Here is an 18,245-nt window from a genome sequence, read left to right as displayed (position 1 = left end):
TATAATGCATTTTGGTTAAAGGTGTAGCCTGGAAGAGATAAAAAAAAAAAAAAAAACCTACACAAACAAGCTCTCATTCTGCTCCAATTTGGATTATGGGAATACAATATTCCAAGAAGAGTAAAAGGTTAAAGGGGTGGGGGGAGGCATAGCCTTCATGTTAAAAATCCTACATGGTTGGTTTGGAGAGCCTATTTAGCATTCTCTAGTTGAACCCGAGTTAAAAGCAAGGACAACAAATGAAGAAGCTGGCAATTAATGACCACAGGCTGATGGCTCTGGGCAGAGTGCTGTAGCCATGGGGGCTTGTTTTCCCAGGGTACGTGCTGCAGAGGTTGTAGGTGAGCGTGTGTGTTCTGGCCATAGGCCCTGTGAATATTCAGTCTTTCAGGGCAGAGTGTGCTCCAAGTACAGTATATCTGTGGCTGTTCTAGGGAGGATAACTGGTTAGAGTCAAGGATAAAATGGCAAAGTCGGGTGGTTCAGATTATAAAGGCCTTTAGGAGTACACTTTAAGAATGGGAACTACTTATTTAAACTTCTTGTTTAAATTTGATTGTTTAGAACAATTTTTTTTTCTGTGCCAAATTAGCTGCCAAATCAGCCTCCTTGTCCGAGTTCAAATGATAATTGCCATCTTGCCAACACCTTTGTATTTAAATTTAATCTCTTACAGGTTTAAAAGCATTACCTAAAGCATACACATCCCCATTTCATGCTCAAAGCATGTGTTTCATCCAGAAAATTATGTCAATATTCTGAATTTTAAAAGTGTCAGAGGTTGTGTTATAAAAAGATGGGAAATGAGGATGGGACTATCATCAGGGAGTTTTACATCCAACACTCGCCATGACCTACAGATCTAAAGAAGAATCAAAATACATTTTGCCTAATTTCCATTCAAAAAGAGCCCAGGAGCTTGCAGGAGCTCTTGATTGCATGAGAAATTTATTCCAAGGAAGAGAAGCTACAGGTGGCATCAGGGAACCGGGTTCTCAACTCTTTTGTTATTCATTGGAAGGAGCAATATGGAAAGAGGGATGCTCTGAAATGAGAACCCCTTGCTCTGAGCACTTTGTAAGTAAGCATCACTGCAGCTATGATAATAACGTAAGCTGCGAAGCAGGGATGTTTGCAAGAGCATATTGACATGCTAGGATTTTGGAAGGAGTTCTGGCCCAGCATGCAGCTTTCAGGAGGCCTAGATTGGATACCCCAGGCTTCCAACACAGAAAAGATCCTGCTGAGGAACACGGCAGATGAGAACTATCACATCGGGATGGCGCCAATGCTCAAAGCCAGAGCAAAGCAGCCAAAAATGTTAAATTTTAATAAAACTCCAGATGTAACACCCGTGTATCTGAGTGACTCTCATGGCGTTCTTTCATACTTTGAAACATTAGTTTATATATAGCTCAACACTTAGATATTGTGAATCTCATTTAAATACCAGTGGACTCTGGACAACATAATCCACAGTGTGCAAAGCAATGTAGAAAATCTTATTTTGGAGCTCTTCCTTAGTTTGTTGACTATATGTTAGCATTTCCACAGTGCATCAAGCAGAGGCCCACACAAGCTGCCTCCTCGACTCGCAGAGTTGAAGGAAGTGATTAGTGATTGAAATCATGTTCCTGAAAAAAGCCTCTTTCCCCCCAGGCTAACCCCTACCCCACGCCCCAGGGTTAGGTGAAAAAGCCTGAAGTGGGCAATTTCCACCCTGGGTGAATATGCATTTTTTTTTTTCATAGCCTAAAGGCAACATAATATCTTTGCTATTTTAGACCATTTGAAACTCTTTATGTGGCACCAAAACATATTTAAGATTATCTGACTAAAGAACACATTTAGAGGAAGGATTTTAGAAGTAGAGTACAAAGAGGCTCTTGAAATTGTGCGACACTGGGTTCATTTCTGCTCACTGCCATCTTCTGAAGAAAGGGTACAAGCTCTCTTCATAGAGTCAAAGCAACTATGTAACCCAGTGGTTTGGAGGCACTAATCTAAAGGGTAAGTAATGGCTAGTGGCCTTTACAACAAAGCTTTAAGAGCACTGTGCTGGAGATCAAAAGACCTACTTCTAACCAAGACCCATCTACGACTATTCTAAAGATCCTTCTTGGCCAAATCTTTTCTGCCTTCATGACCTCAATTTTATCGTCATTAAAACACAGACGGTGGAAATGATCTCTAAGAGACATGCAATCAATTTTATTGCTTGACTCACTCCTTGGTCTACTGCACCCGTAGGACTTGATCTGTGTCCATCGCCCGCCTCCCGCCCCCCCCCACCAAGATATGCTCAAGTCCTCAGCCCTGTGTCTTAGAATGTGACTTTATTTGGAAACAGCATATTATCTACATTTTTTCAAGTTAAAATGAGGTCTTTAGATTAGGCTCAAATCCAGGATGCTTGATGTCATTATAAAAGGGGAAATTTGAGCAGAGAGATGCACACAGCGAACACAACGTGAAGAGGAAGGCAGAGACAGGAGTGACGTTATCTACAAGCCGAGGAATGTCCAATGTGGCCAGCAGAGCATTAGAAGCTAGGAATGGGATGGGTTCTCCCTCAGAATCCCCAGAAGGAAACAACCCTGCTGGCACCTTGATCTCTGACATCTCACCCAGGACCACGAAGGAGCATCTGTGATTTGAGCTGCCCAGTTGATTTGACGTTGTCCCGCAGCCCTAACAAGCTAATACATGCCTTAAACCAGATAAATAGCTCTGATATAACCCAGATTATAGTTCTGATAAGGACAAGCGGTGAGAACACTGAGTATCTCCCTCCCATCCCAGTCCACCTCATGTGTGTCGGCTTCCCTTACACCGTCTCAGGGCTTTCTATCTTCATTTCTGAGGATGCTTATTCTGGCCAGTGGTGGGCCACTCACGAGTGCTTTAACAGCCAAAGGTCCTCAGGGAAAATAACATGCTTTAACGTTTCAGTTGAAAACCTGATCAATTGAAGAGCTGTATTGACAACAGTTTAACAGAGCTCGGGTATAAATATCTTAGAAAGGGTAAATATCTTTAAGAATTCCCACTGCCAGTGTATACCATTGCCTGCCCCTTCTCTGTGTACAAGACAAGCAGAGAATTCACCCCCACAAAGCAGGGTAAAAATGCCCTGATGAAAACAGAAAACAACATTCCCTTCTTCCAGCCTCTAAAGTGTCACTTGTGACCCAAAAGCAGGATGTGTGATTCTGGCCTCTTGGCTAAATTGATATTACTCAGTTATGAAAGTTTGCTTTAGCTTGACCCTCTCTCGTGGCGGGGCCCTACTAATCAAGCTTCTGGAGGACTGGCCTGCCATTCCACATGGTGATTGCTGGCCATAGCTTTAGCTCTCGCACACATCCTTTATTGTTTTCTTTTTTTCCTCAAGGACTCTATCTAGCAATCCCCTCACACTAATAATTTCACAGATTTCTTCTTGATTATTGGACATCCCATCCATCTGCCTCTCCCTGGTAATTTTCTGTGTGCTGTCCTTTTGCCATTTTCATAGGCTGCTCCATAAAACCATCTTCCTTATGTCCCACCCTGGTGCCTCCAGCACAGCTCATGCTTCCCTGGGCTGCGGTTCACCACGGGCAACACTGCCTGTCCAGCCTGTGCTCGGGGCTCGGGGCCCATGTGCAATGAGGACAGAGGCAGACCCAATCGATCTGCTGATTAAAAGAATACAGCTGGAAAAAAATCCCTTCCTTATCTCTATGATTGGAGGGATGGATATTTTTTTAAAAGACTTATTATGAACAACACTTTTAAGATGTAGGAGACAAATTTAAAGGATGAAGTCAACTTATGTCTGAGCAAGGACACTAATAACCAAACATATTCTCAATGTTCTGTGTCCTAAGAGATCATTTCTTTTGTCATATGATTGAATCAGGAAAACAACCAGCAGTGAGTCACTAGTATCCAAAAATTCATTTTTTTTTCCCATCTCTGGTAAAGTCTGTCAAAAGCAGGGAGAAATTAGGGTGTTTCAAACAGCATTATGCATAAGACAAAAATTGGCACAGCTTTTAAGTAAGAATAATGACAATGATAAGAGGACAGAGGAGTCTCTAGGTCATGGTGAGTGGAAAAGATTTAAGTTGCTGTTTCTCACTGATGAGAACAAGAGAGAAGAGTGTGGCTGACCCTTGTTTCCAGAAGAAACAACAATAAAACCAGTGCAGAGCTCTGTGAGCTTTCTTACCACTAAGAAAGTGTTATTTAGCACAGAGAATATTTTATATCTACTTTCCTTCTCTAAAGCCAGTTACATTTGTGATAGCTTTAAAGCCACCCCCTTGTGTTTTCTCAGTTTATGGGAAATAATAGCACATAGAACACTGTGCCTGGAAGAAAAAAGAAGCAACTATTCTTTGATTATTTTTAATAATAGAACCCTTATTTTGTGTTCATATGAAGGAGTGATAACAGTTCTGGGAGTTTGACCTTCCACCCAATTCAAAGGTTAAACATTGTTGATCTGAGCTACTGATGAAGACTGGATGATTATTCTCAATTCTTGACCTTATTCCAATACGAGAGTTACACAACCATACCCTTTACTGTGGGACTTTACAGTAGTAGGAGGAGATTGCTTCCCGCCAAGTTGACCTTAATCTGCTCTGTGTGACTTGTCTTGCTAATGAGGGCAAAAGGCATCATGAATGCCAGGTATTATCAGGAGGCTTAAATGAGCCTGCCTGTGTGGTTTGGGCTGCCCTTCCTGGGGACTCCACCTGCCACCGTTAGAAAAGCAGACGCCCATCAACCAGTAGCTCCAAAATGCCATAAATGTGCGGAGGACCTTTGCCTGACCTGCAATGACTCTGAAGGAAAAGCCACATCATCTGACCTGTGGTCCTGTGAATGAGAAAGACCTCAGAGCAGAAGTCACTGAAATATTGGGGTTGTTTGTTTCCCACCATTACTGCGGCAGAAATCTGACTTCTTCATTCATCATGGCAACGTTATCCTCCTAGCCAGCGGTTGGTGTAAGCCTGAACACATAATGCTATTCTCCACCTGCTGGGAAGTGTGCAGGGAAATTGGCTCGGGGGAACCTTTCCCCATGAAGAAGATTAACATCAAGAAATGATGATTTCTTATCCTGTCTGTGTGGTCATCTAGCCACCATCTCACTACCGTGAACAGGTAATGCAGAGCCCCAAAGCTAGCACCCTGGGGATGATTTGGGCAGGGGGGTGGAGGGATGGAAAGAACCTGTGTCTTTAATAATACTGAAGCATTAGTGAAATGATCAGTTTTGTTAAGTCTGGGAATATCATGAAGTGAGGATCTGATGCTTGCTACCAAGAATATCTTAAATGAAGCGAGTATTAGGTACACATAATTTTGTGTTTAGTCCTACAGAGCTAAGGGAGTGACAAAAAAGCTTTCTGTAAAGGGTCAAATATTAAATATTTAAATATTTCAGGCTGTATGGGACGCATGTTTTCTGTTGCGGTTACTCAAATCCACCACTGTAGTCCATCAATAGTATATAATATATATAATCATAATAATAATATGGACCATTGTAGTCCACAAATATATAAATAATGTATAAATGGTGTGCATGTTTTACAATAAAACTTTATTCACCAAAACAGACGGTAGCAGCTGGATGTAGCCTATGGGATATAGTTTGCTGGCCACTATGAACTTAGAGATAATGTAAACTGCAATGATAATCTGTTACTTGGCACGTATTACAGAGAGATTTTATTTGGATGAAGAATAGTAGGCTCAATGGGACGATATACACTCAGCTTTCCTCAGGGAAGAGTATACCCAATTATCCAAAACTGACATTAAAAAAACAACACTAGTTCAATTACTGGTTGTCTTTTTAGGGTAGTAGTTTTGTTAGAGAGGACATCTGCTTCTGGCGATATGGAGATGTAGAAACTCTCAGATCATTTAAAATACTGAACAACTAGATCTTACATTAATAAGCAACATTAATACTTCTTGTTATAGTCATGTTGGAAGGAAATAAAAAATACTCTAGGGAAAAACAAATTAAAAAAATACCCCAAGCTACCAAAAATGAGTAAATGGATGAATGCATCAAAACATGCAAACAACACACTGAGACCAGAGCTGGTGCGATGAGGACAGAAGGAGACACAGAAGCCCTGTGATCAATGGTTATCCTGACCCAGTGACAAGGTGGGGAAGCTGAGCCTCATAACCCTGAGTGTTACTCTCAAGGTGGTCTACTTTGCTTCAAGCCTTGCTACTCCTGAATCCAACTGGAAGCAGACAAAATTTCTTCTCTTTTAGGCTGAAAACAAAAATCATTACTTAAAAATCATCAACTTTGGGGCACCTGGGTGGCTCAGTCGGTTGAGCATCTGCCTTCAGCTCAGGTCATGATGCCTCGGTCTTCGGATACAGTTCCACATTAGGCTCCCTGCTCAGCAGGGTGTTTGCTTCTCTCTCTCCCTCAGCCCTTCTCTCCCCTTATTCTCTCTCTCTCTCTTTCAAATGAATAAATAAAATCTTTTTGAAAAATAAAAAATAAGATCACCAACTTCCCAACACCAAAGTTTAAAGCAAGAAGGAAGTGAAACTTCATCTTTAAAATGATTTGTAAAAAATGACAGTCTGATCAGAAATTATTTTTCATGAATGATAATAAAATGAGCTTGTTTTCAGAATAAAGTCAAGATGCTTGACAGCAGATGGACCTTCTAAGGTATATGCCTCAAGAGGGAAAGACAATGATACCAGGAGTGTATGATAAGATAAAAGAAACAGGAGCAAATGACGTATTAACATTCTTACAAATTAAACATTGTATCTAATGCATTTAATGTATGAAGTCTAGAAACTAAAGAACTATACTATTAGATGAAAGTGTAGGTTAGAAGAGAAATAAAATAAGTAAACTTTTTAAAAGTTGGAGGGAGAAAAAAACAAAGAACAATGACATAGGTCAGTGTAGAGTATACATCCCCAAAACAGAAAATAAATATTAAAAATGGAAAGGAATCATGAAAACAAATTTTTAAAGCCTAAGATAATAGATCAAGAAAAAAATGTCACAAATAAATTAGACATAAAAACAGACCGAACTATAGCAGAAATTTAAAAGATAGAGAATATTATGAGCTGCTTTTTGTCAATAAATATGAAATTTTAATGAAAATAACCTTTCTAGAAAAATAAACTGCTATTTAACCTCTCTAAAAGTTATAGGTCAAATCTGACTTTCATTTTTGGTTAACTTGAGTTTACTCATAACTTTAAAGAAACTTAACTTTTTTTAAAGCCTATGGAAGTACAACTGACAAAACTATAATATATTAAAGGTCTACAACCTGATGGTTTGATGTACATATACATTATGAAATGATGTAGTCAGTTTGTATACAAAAAGGGAAATAAAGGGACACCTGGGTGGCTCAGCGGTTGAGCATCTGCCTTTGGCTCAGGGCATGATCTTGGAGTCCTGGGATCAAGTCCTACATTGGGCTCCCCGCATGGAGCCTGCTTCTCCCTCTGCTTGTGTCTCTGCCTTTCTCTCTCTGTGTCTCTCATGAATAAATAAATAAAATCTTTAAAAAATGGAAATAAAGTTTATCTAAAACCCTTAAAATACATAGATGGAGAACACCGCAACATTATTGGATAGGATATTTTACAGCTGTACTTATGTCAGTTTCTCTAAAACTGATTCACAGATTTAATGCAATTTCTTTAAAAAAAAAAAAAACACTTCTTTTTGTGCAACTTTTAACACACTGATTTTAAAATGTGTATGAAAGAGTAAGGACAAGTGGTGAGATATGAATGAAGAAGGAAAACTGTGAGAGGAAACTTGCCTTACCCATTAGCAGCATTTACTTTTATTCACAGAATAATAAATACTATGGGAACACAGAGAGACACTCTGACCAATGGGAAAAATGGAGCTACGTAGACAGCCCCAGCCTTCCAGAACTGTGAAATAGGAGATGGCATCCAGGAACGTAGGAAAGGAAGCTTTCTATGATGAGCACGGAGACCGGTTGCCCACCATATGGACTCATGAAGTGGGGTCCTGTCCTGATGACCTATAATATGAATCTGACTCCATATTTGATGTTTCCCTGCTGACAGTTTTCACCCCGACCCTCCTATTCCTCTTGCCCCACATGTGGGTGGGATGTTCACACACACAGAGCCTGGGCAGGGAGAAAGTTCAGTGTGGCTCACACTCTAACCAACTTAAGACACCCCAAACCATTGCCTTTCTGGTCCTGTCAAGACACAGTTTGGGCCTGCTCAGGAACCACCCCGCTCATTATGCAAGTATAATAAGCCAAGCCGTATGAGAAAAATATTAAAATCAAACTTATGTAAAATTTTCAAAAGATATGAATAAACAGGCATAAAAGAGAAACCACAAAGGATATATGTTTTATATTTAAAATTATATATACCAATTAGGTAAATTTTTGCTCACTTTTATCAGTAATCAGAAAATACAAATTTGGGATCCCTGGGTGGCTCAGTGGTTTAGCGCCTGCCTTTGGCCCAGGGCATGATCCTGGAGGCCCGGGATCAAGCCCCACATCGGGCTCCCTGCACGGAGCCTGCTTCTCCCTCTGTCTGTGTCTCTGCCTCTCTCTGTGTTTCTCATGAAAAAAAAAAAAAAATCTTAAAAAAAAAAGAAAATACAAATTAAAGTAACCTTGAGGTACAATTTTATATCTATTAAATATCCAAAATTAAGAAAACTGAAAATACTGGGGTTCCTGGGTGTCTTAGTTAAGTATCTGCTGTTTACTCAGGTCATGATCTCAGGGTCCTGGGATCCAGTCCTGCTTTGGACTCCCTGCTCAGCGGAGAGCCTGCTTCTCCCTTTGCCTCTGCCCCTGCCCCCTGCCCACGCACTCTCTCTCTCTCTCAAATAAATAAATAAAAATTTTAATTAAAAAAAAAAACTGAAAAAAAACAAGTGTTGAAGGTACATAAATGAACCAGAAGTCCTAAATCCTCTTAAGAAAGGCCTAAGTAGATACAGCCACATTGGAAAGCAAAACAGAATTATCCTTAAAGTCAGATATTCATGCACACCAGAATAACAAATTTCCAACGCTAGGTTTATCCCCTAAGAAACATTAGTAATGTGTGAAATACAAGATCTACACAAAAATGTTTTGAGCAGAATCGTTCATAATGAAAAACAAAATCAACTGAGAACAAAAATATTCAACAGAAAAATGTATACACTATGGTCCATGCCCGGGGTTAAATTTTACAGTAGTGAAAAGGAATGTCCCACAGCTACACACAACATAGGCGACTCTCCAAGATGTAATATGCAGTGAAAAAATTCTAATCTAGGAAATTATCCAGATAGAGTATGATTCAATTATTATATAGATTAAAAGTAAAACTAATAACATTTTATGTAGGAATACGTACATATGCAATAAAATTGTATTTTTCATTGACACTACAAATTAAACACAAATTTCAGGACAGTGGTTATCTTTTGAGGGAGTCAGAGAATGAAGAACACAGAGGAAATGCAATAATTCTGGCTCTGAGGTTGAGCATTGATTTTTATCACTCATTTTTAGATTGTGTTCTATTACATATAAAACATTCTCATTAGCATGTATCAGATAACATTGAAAATAAAAAATAAATGAGTGCAAAAAATAAGAAAACTAAAAGATTTTATTGGGAAGAATGGGTGGGGTGTAGATTTATTGGTTCTAACAAAAAAGATTAAAATTATGAGAGATTAGAAAATGAACCAATTCTCTAGTTTCAACATCTAGTAAATTTTTAAAATGTGGAACATCTTAAAATGGTTTTGTACATTAACTTCTATCTTTGTTTTTAAAATATGTATATATGTATTATTTAGAAGCTAAGACACAAATTATATATATATATATAAACTATACATATAATTTTTTTGCTTTTATATACATATAAAAGCGAAGTGTAAGATAGTAAACTTAATTTCTGTTTTTGTCCTTTTCCCCCAATGCTACTCAAAACACCCAGCTTCTGTTCACTTCTCTAGGCAACATACACCCAGGTTGGGGCTTAATCTTCGGTCATTGACATGTCATATATAAACAGATTACTTCTATCTCACTTAAAGGCAAACAAAATAAGCTTGGAAGCATGTCGTGACAGGGAGCAAAATCAAAATTTTAAGTAGAGGTCACCTTATTCATGACTAATCCCCAAGGATGACAGACCATCTGAAGATGGTGTGCTGTGGCATCTTGTACACAATTTAATGAGTGGATTTTTTTTTTTTTTTCTCATTGGAAATGGAGTTTCTAGGCAGGTGTTCATCCTGAAGATACTATAGTCTTCACGGTTGTGTTGCTTTTCGTTATTGCTGGGTACCTGTTGTCCTGTGGGTGTTATGCTCCTACAACTTCTTCCTTTCTTTTTGGCCTTCTGCTTCAGGATCACAATGGAGAAATTCTTTTAGAAGTCTCAATAAAGTCTATTTTTTTTTTCTTACTCTGAATCACCAACCAAGGTATACTCAAAAGGAGAGACTTTCTTCTATTTGAGCTTCTGCCCACCAGAGGAAAAATATCCTAAATTGTTTTCCTCTTTCAGTTTTCATATTGTGGTTCTCTTTCTTTTGATTGAGTAATTAGACTTTTTTTTTCTTCAGTTGGCTCTACCATCAGCCACCGGTGTCTATTCTCTTCTCTCATTCCCACTGGGCCTATCACTTTCCTCCACAAGTCCATCGTCAAGAAACTGCTGGATTACCATACTTTTCCAGCACTCCAACTAAGAATCCTTCACGCAGACCTGCTCTTATTTTCTGCTTCAGTGGCCTTTGTTCAGCATTAATTTAGGAGACTTCAGGGAGAAGTTACCTGTTTGTTCACTTTGCTGCTTGAGTTTACAATATTGTGAGCCACTGAGAAAACCCCACATTTTAGCCATAAAAAGCTGAAACTCAGAATTCTAGCAGCAACCTGATCATCAGCAGGCTAATCATCAACTTGAATTGCATGTCTATTTAAAGCTTACCTAGACCCCATATGGTTTTCTGGGAAAAGAAATGGTAACTAGCAGATTCACTTATTCCTATCTGCCCCTGATGCGTTGTTTGAGCAAAGGATTGGCAAAATTCTGAAATTTCTTTTAGGGTTTGTTTTTCCATCAGCTCCCTTTGAAACTTGGTGTTCGTACTGAATGGTCTTCACAGATCATAATTGGAATCATCGTTGTAATAATAATAACAACCATAGTGAGCACCGTTATCAGCATCTAATCTTTATCATACTTACGGCCCCTGAAACTACAAAGCACTGTGGAAATTAAACATATTAAACATATTAAGAAATCAGTCCTTCCCTATTTCTCTACATCTTTATCATTATTAGACTATTATTCCCCCTCTTTCCTCAGTCTTCCCATCTTCTTTTTTTAAGTCTCCCCATCTTCAAGCCTAGAGTGACCTTATACACTGGGTTACCAAAGGCAGTCTTGGCGCAATGTACAAACATAATTATGAATAGAGCTTCCTTTTATGTTCACACAATTTCCAGTTTGGGAACACTATGTGATTTCTTTCCTTAAGCCCCAGGGAAGGCCATTCTACCTTTATAAAAGTGCCCTGAAATACTACCAAACTCAAGTTCCATTAAGACAAAATATCCATGGAAGAGGATAAAGATAAATAGGGAAAGAGGATGTTAGGCAGCCAAATAAAACCCTATAACAGAATACTCAAAGTATAACTGGTTTATTTTTTTTAAGATTTTATTTATTTATTCATGAGAGAGAGAGAGAGGGGGGGGGAGAGAGAGAGAGAGAGAGAGAGAGAGAGAGAGAGACAGGCAGAGGGAGAAGCAGGCCCCACAGAGGGAGTCCGACATAGGATTTGATTGCTGGTCTCTAGGATCACGCCCTAGGCGCCAAACCACTGAGCCACTCAGGCATCCCTACAACTGGTTTAAATACACCAAGGTTTATTCTATCAAGGAAAAAGAGGCCCAGTGAAACATATCTGGGTTTGATACTGAAGTTTCTATTCCTCAGAGATCAAGCTCTGTCTAAATAACCATACCAGCATGACTGTCACCCTTGAGGTCACCTTGAGATCCAAAATGACTGCTGAAGCTTCCACCTTCCCACTTGAATTTCAGCCAAAAGGAAAAAAAGATGAAGGGCAGTGAAAGACATATGTTCATAGGAGCACACGTACAATTATTTGACCAAGTACCTATCTGCCTTTTAACGTGCTATTCTTGAATGTCAACCATTGAATGTCTTGCTACCATTGGTCAGAATGTAGTCACACCCAGGGAGAAAGATCACAGCTAAGCACAGAGTTCTCTTTTAGCTGGGCATATTGCATTCTCAATAATGCAGATGTCCTATTGGCATGAAGAGTTGGGAGGTAGATGTAAAATCCAGCTCTAATCTCTGAAAATCCCCTAACGTCCCACAGTACTCTGGAGTGCTTGTAGCACAGCGTCTCTACCACACTCCTTGCTAAACATTTGTGTGAATTATTTTAACCTTACCGTGGCTTACTTCCCTACCGGGGAGACTATGACAACTCACTTCACATGATTGCTTTGAGGGTTGAATTAATATATGTAAAGTAGCCTGAATAGTTCCTGACACGTGCCATCCTATTCCATAAATATGGTTACCACTTCACGGATTCACTTGGAGAGTCCTTCTGTAACTGCCCTTATTACAGTGCCCCATTCAACAATCTGTCTCAGATACAATAGAATACTTAAATTCAGAAGTCTCTATTTAACAATATTTGTTAAGTTTAATAAAGAATGCCCACTAAGTCTCACTTGATTCATTAACATTGTCTCTAAGTCTCGAACCAACACAGGTAGATTAAGAGTTTTCAGAATTTCAGAACGTGGGAAAGCTGGTGTCCAGGGGTATTCCCTTCAAAAGAAGCTGGCAAGCTATCTCCCAAAGGGCCTCAGAGGGTAAAACGTGTCATGCGGGCGAATTTATGCAAGGTTTGGCTCTCATCCTTGCAGGCTCAGACATCTTAATAGCACACAGCAAGATGAGTCTCTCAGGTTGCCTTTCATTAGCCAAATCCACTAGTTCTCATTTAAAATGATAATTGTAACCATAACAGGGACTAATAGTCTCAGATACCCAGACCTACACAGGAAATAACACTTGTCATCAAATGGTATTTGCTGAAGGTTGAATTGAAACAAAATACTGTTAATGTTTAGAACCATGTCCACAAAAGGCTTTGGTTTAAAATGGAAAAATGGTAGTTGATGGTAATTGCACTTCACTCCCAGTTCCATAAACAAAACCTGGGTACAAATCTTCCTGGGCTTCCCTTGCGTACCTAGTCTTTTGGCAGACACGCTCTTTCTGTAGACGCCCAATGCATTCAATCAGGCTTCAAGCAAATCTTGTGTATCTAGAAGCCATTCTGCTATTTACTGCTTTTACCTGCCAAGTATTTTTGTGTGTGGGAGGGGATGTAAAAGTCTACCTGTCAAAGGGGGCACCTCATTCCCTAGCTCATGGAGATTTTTTCACCTAGAACATACAAAACACCATCAGCTCAGGGCACACTTCACCACTATTATAGGGGCAGGAAACCAAGGATAGGGATCTTCCATGGTCCAAACAGCAATAAATAAAAGAACAGACACTAAACTACATCTACCTGATTCCATGCCCTTTTCTCTGATGCTAATGTATTCCTTGAGATTCTTTTCAATACTTGCCTTCACTGCTTATTGCTTAACATCTACCCATGCCGTGTAGCACGCAAAGTTTTACCATTTAACGTACAATCATTTGTCTAGAGGCAAACAGAAAATATGAGCGTTATTTGGCAAGAGTGTGAAATACACTGAATGAATTCTGCACCAAACATTCATCGATCGATGGTTCACAGAGGAAAAACGTACTTTTAATAGCAATGTTTGGTGAGAGGGAGTATTCCTCAAGGAGAGTCACCTCCATAATCATTAGTCCTTGCTTCTCCCCTCACCGTCTGTTTCAGAAAAGCCTATTCACCAGCCGGCCTTCGTCTTGTCTTTGCTGTAACAGCAGCTTTGCATTGTGGCGAGCCAGGTGGTGGCACTAAGATAATGCAGTCCATGTTCACACAACAATAGTACAATCAGGAGTGATTGAAAATTATGGACAGTCCAATTTGTCACAGCTCAGTACAATAGTCCCAGACTGGTATTCAAGCAGCAGGACTGACATAATCAGGATTCCATTTCTTGTGGGCCATGTAGACAAATTTTCTTGAATAAAATCAACAAATATTGTTGGCATATCTAACTCCATCATAATCACCTAGACTTCAAATATAGCCTTTCATATGGAATCATCATCTATGGGGCCAAAGGTAACAGCAAGTTCGTAGGACCAAGGAATCAGTGTTTTAGAGACACAAAGACCCCAAAAGATTGCCTAACCCAGCCTTTTATGTGACATAGCACATTCTTCTCCAGGGTTTTTAATAAAGAGTCCCTCATTTCCTTTTTTGACACCAACAAGAAATTTATAATAACAGAGAGTAATGAACACTTTCATAAAAGTATAGTTGATAAAATGTTATTTAAAAGCAAAATTTGGAATATACAGAAGAGAATATCTCTGAAAAAAAAAAAAGAGAATATCTACGTTCTGTGTTGTTTGGTTTCTCTAACACAGGGTGTCTCCAGTATGGATTCCCCTCTCTAGCAATGCCTCCAACCACCCCTCATGCGACATTTTAAATCCCTTCACTCTCCCTGAATGCGTACCAGTTTATCAAAGTCTTCTTAAAATATTTTTGCTAAAGGTAAATACAGTTGCCTTTGAACGACACAGAGTTCACTGATATGTGGATTTTTTTTCAGTACTGTAAATGTATTCTTTTTCTTATGACTTTCTTAATAATGTTTTATTTTCCTATGGCTTACTTTAAGAATATGGCATATCATACATATAAGATACAAAATATGTATTCATTACTGTTTATGTCAATTCAGTCAACAGCAGGATTTTAGTAGTTAAGTTTGGGGGAGTCAAAAGTTACAGATGGATTGTCAGATGCTTGGGGTGGGGCTGGTACCTTTAAATCCCCCATTGTTCAAGGGTCAACCGTACATATATCCAGATGTCATCTCCCTCATATTCAGTGGACTCATCGTGAGCATTGTATATCGATTAATAAAATAGAAAATAGCATTTTCTCTCTCTTGAGGAGAGAGTCAAATGGATCTGTGAAAATAATTAGAATAAGTAATGTATTAGTCGTTTCCTCTGTTTCTACCACTATCTTACGATAGTTCTATGAGATAGGTACTAGTGTTAGACCCACAGTGCAGATCAGGAAACTAATCCCTAATCCACAAGAAGACTCAAGAGATTCGCTGAAGGTAAACCAGCTATCAAGTGATAGAATTCAATCTGGATTTAGACAGGTTCGTGCTAGAGACCCTGCTGGTCACTATTACTCTATAGCAGTAATTATCAAAGGGTGGGCTCTAGACCAGAATCATTAAAACCCTCTAGGAAGTTTTTATTAACCACAGCTGCCACCTCATCATCTAAATTTGGGAGGATAATTGGGAATAATTGGGATTATTATTAGTGTAGACGTGTATACCACCAGGCCCCATTCCCAATCTAAAACAAAACCTCTTGGAGTCTATGGAAATAAGCCTGTCCAGTCATTCTGATATATGACCCAGGTTGAGAGCCACTGATCTGTATAACATGCATAAAGGTTCTTGATGATGCGAGGTGCATATGATCCTAAAAAAAAAAAAAAAAAAAAAAAAAAAAGACTAGAAACAAAGAAACAGGGCTTTTGAACAAAGAGAGTCTGTTCTTATCAGCCATGGACCAGAGAAGATCAGAAAGCCACATACAGTAATGCTGACAACAGATTTTTAAAGAACTAGCTCACCTGCTAGGCCTCTAACATTACCACTTATTCTTAAATAAGAGTTTTTCTCTTGTTGCTAACAGTCATTATCTTTGAAAAACTATCAGGGCCTCTTAAACTGGAAGACTGAACCCTTCCCCCAGTCTCTCTTGATACTAAGATTTGTCTGCTTATACGGAGTTAACAGATTTTTTGTTTCTCTTTTAATGCCTATTTTCTCTGTGGTCATAAAAATTCAGTCTGCAGTTCCACAACTGATTTTGTATCTCCGAAAACTCATGAATGGAAAATGGATTATTTGTCTTAGGCACGGTGTGGATAATAAAAATGAATGCGTTTTCTTGAACTATTTAAATATCTTATTAAATGAAGTCAAGGTCATTATAATCTCTTGGGAAAAATATCTATGGTACTTCTAAAAGACTATTGCTGAATCAATCACCTTGATTATTGGGTTATAATTATTTTATTGTTTATATGAAATTACAATGTGTGGTTATCAGTCCCAGACACAGTAAGTAATAACCATCAACAGCCAATTACAATTTATAGTTTCCATAGGTGCAAAACCAGTCAAAATATATCTAGGTGCACTAATTGGCCCTATAATTTAATAAGACAGTCTCATCAAGACTTTTGTGCACCTGCCAAACTGCTGCCTGTAGCAAGAGTAAAAGTCAACCAGCAATTCCTATTATCATACTTTTCAAGTTACTTGTTTGCTTAAAATTCCCAAATCCAAAAATATCCCTGGGAAGGATGAACATATTTTACTGTTTGGTTTTAATGGTGGGGAAACACACAGAATTAGAGTTCCATGTATATGTAAGATATACTAACAATAATCTCAATTATTCTCAATTATTCCCCCAAATTTAGATGGTGAGGTGGCAGCTGTAGTTAATAAAAATAGCACTTGGTTTTGGAACCAGAAGACCTAGATTGTTTGCCACACACCATCTGTGTGACCTTGGGCAACTTATCCCAACATCTCTGGACTTTATTCCTTCTACATAAATAGTACTACACTTTACCCGTTTACCTCACAAGTATGTGTATGAGAATTCCTTGACATTTATAGGGAACAGGCTATATAAAAGGTAAAATTCAGCTTAAGTCATTTCAACTTAGTTTAATAAAATTACTAACTTATTCACCTTTCTTCTTATGCATCCATTTTCATTCTCCCTTAAATACTGGGAGAATATTTTAAGTTTTAGCTTTCTTTCCTTAGTATGTCATGTTTTCTTTTTAATAGTGCAAAAAGTGAAAGAAAAATCAAACCCAGTCAGGTGACCAAATATAATCACACCTTTCATTTATGTTGTACATTTCTTCTACAATATCTTAGAGATTAGGAAAAAGAAAATTAATACTCAATTAAGGAAATTTTATGAGTAGTTTTTAGTGAAAGAGTATGTTTTTGCCAGTAACACAATCAAAAGATTCTAGATTCTGGTAATAGATTCAAGATCAAAGACTAAAAAATATGTTGCTAAAAGTATTTGCAAGTCAGTGTCAAGCTGCATGGGCCAAAGTGTGCTTTATGATGATTTTGACACAGAATTCAAAGCAAGAGAAAGTCTATTTCCTTTTCTTATATGAAATTATGCTTTATCTGTGTGTTTATAGAAAATATAAGAAAAGTGAAAGAAAATGTAAATTTCCCATCATTCTTTATTGTCTCCATCACTAGATCTTGCACTTAACTGAATTTCTACAGTAGCAATATAAAAAATGAACCTCCAACTTAAACAGACTCTTATCCGACAGATAAATATCTCCATGCACCTTTCTTCCTACCGGAGTGCTCCAAAGCCATAGTTGGGCTGAACAAGAAATAATGAAATAACCTTCATACATTCAAAACCAGCTCCTTCTAGCATCAGAGACTGGGACTTTTCATTCTCCCCAAATCGTACACTTCTCAAAACATTTTTACATAGATACAGGTATTAACCTTTCCTTTATGACACTCTTACTATCATTATCTAAAATTCTTTTTTGAACATCAATTGTGTAAATGGAAAAGGTACTTCCAGTTAATAAAGGGTAACTCTCCTTAGGGAACTGACAACATAATAGAATGTTGTTTGTATTGAAAGTGCAATTCTAGCTGAGGTTTTATTTTTTAAATACCTAATAATCCAAATTATCAGAAAGTCGAATCTACTCCCTGGTGGTGTATTAGAAAGCTGTATTCACAAGGGCACTAAGTAAGTTACTATTAGATAAGTTTCTACTCAGCACAGGGCCAAATCTTGTTTTTAATTGACTTGAATTAATATTTTCTTGTGGTGAAAAAGAAACAGAATTCAAACATTTGGAAATTAAAAATACAAACATCATA

At 38.3% G+C, this 18,245-nt stretch overlaps 1 long non-coding RNA gene across 1 annotated transcript in view; it reads left to right on the top strand.

Moving 5' to 3' along the window:
* The first annotated feature begins 4,392 nt into the window (after positions 1-4,392).
* The window catches only part of LOC144283942 (uncharacterized), a 37,571-nt gene continuing 23,718 nt past the window's right edge, over positions 4,393-18,245 (top strand). Inside the window, exon 1 of the long non-coding RNA XR_013352430.1 lies at positions 4,393-5,163. This is a non-coding gene — a long non-coding RNA (uncharacterized LOC144283942). The remainder of the gene's footprint in view (positions 5,164-18,245) is intronic.

This window comes from Canis aureus, chromosome 15 (assembly GCF_053574225.1).
Source record: "Canis aureus isolate CA01 chromosome 15, VMU_Caureus_v.1.0, whole genome shotgun sequence".
Classification (NCBI taxonomy): Eukaryota; Metazoa; Chordata; class Mammalia; order Carnivora; family Canidae; genus Canis; species Canis aureus.
The sequence above is the reverse complement of the archived record's forward strand: the minus strand, read 5'-3'. Positions and strand labels throughout refer to the sequence as shown.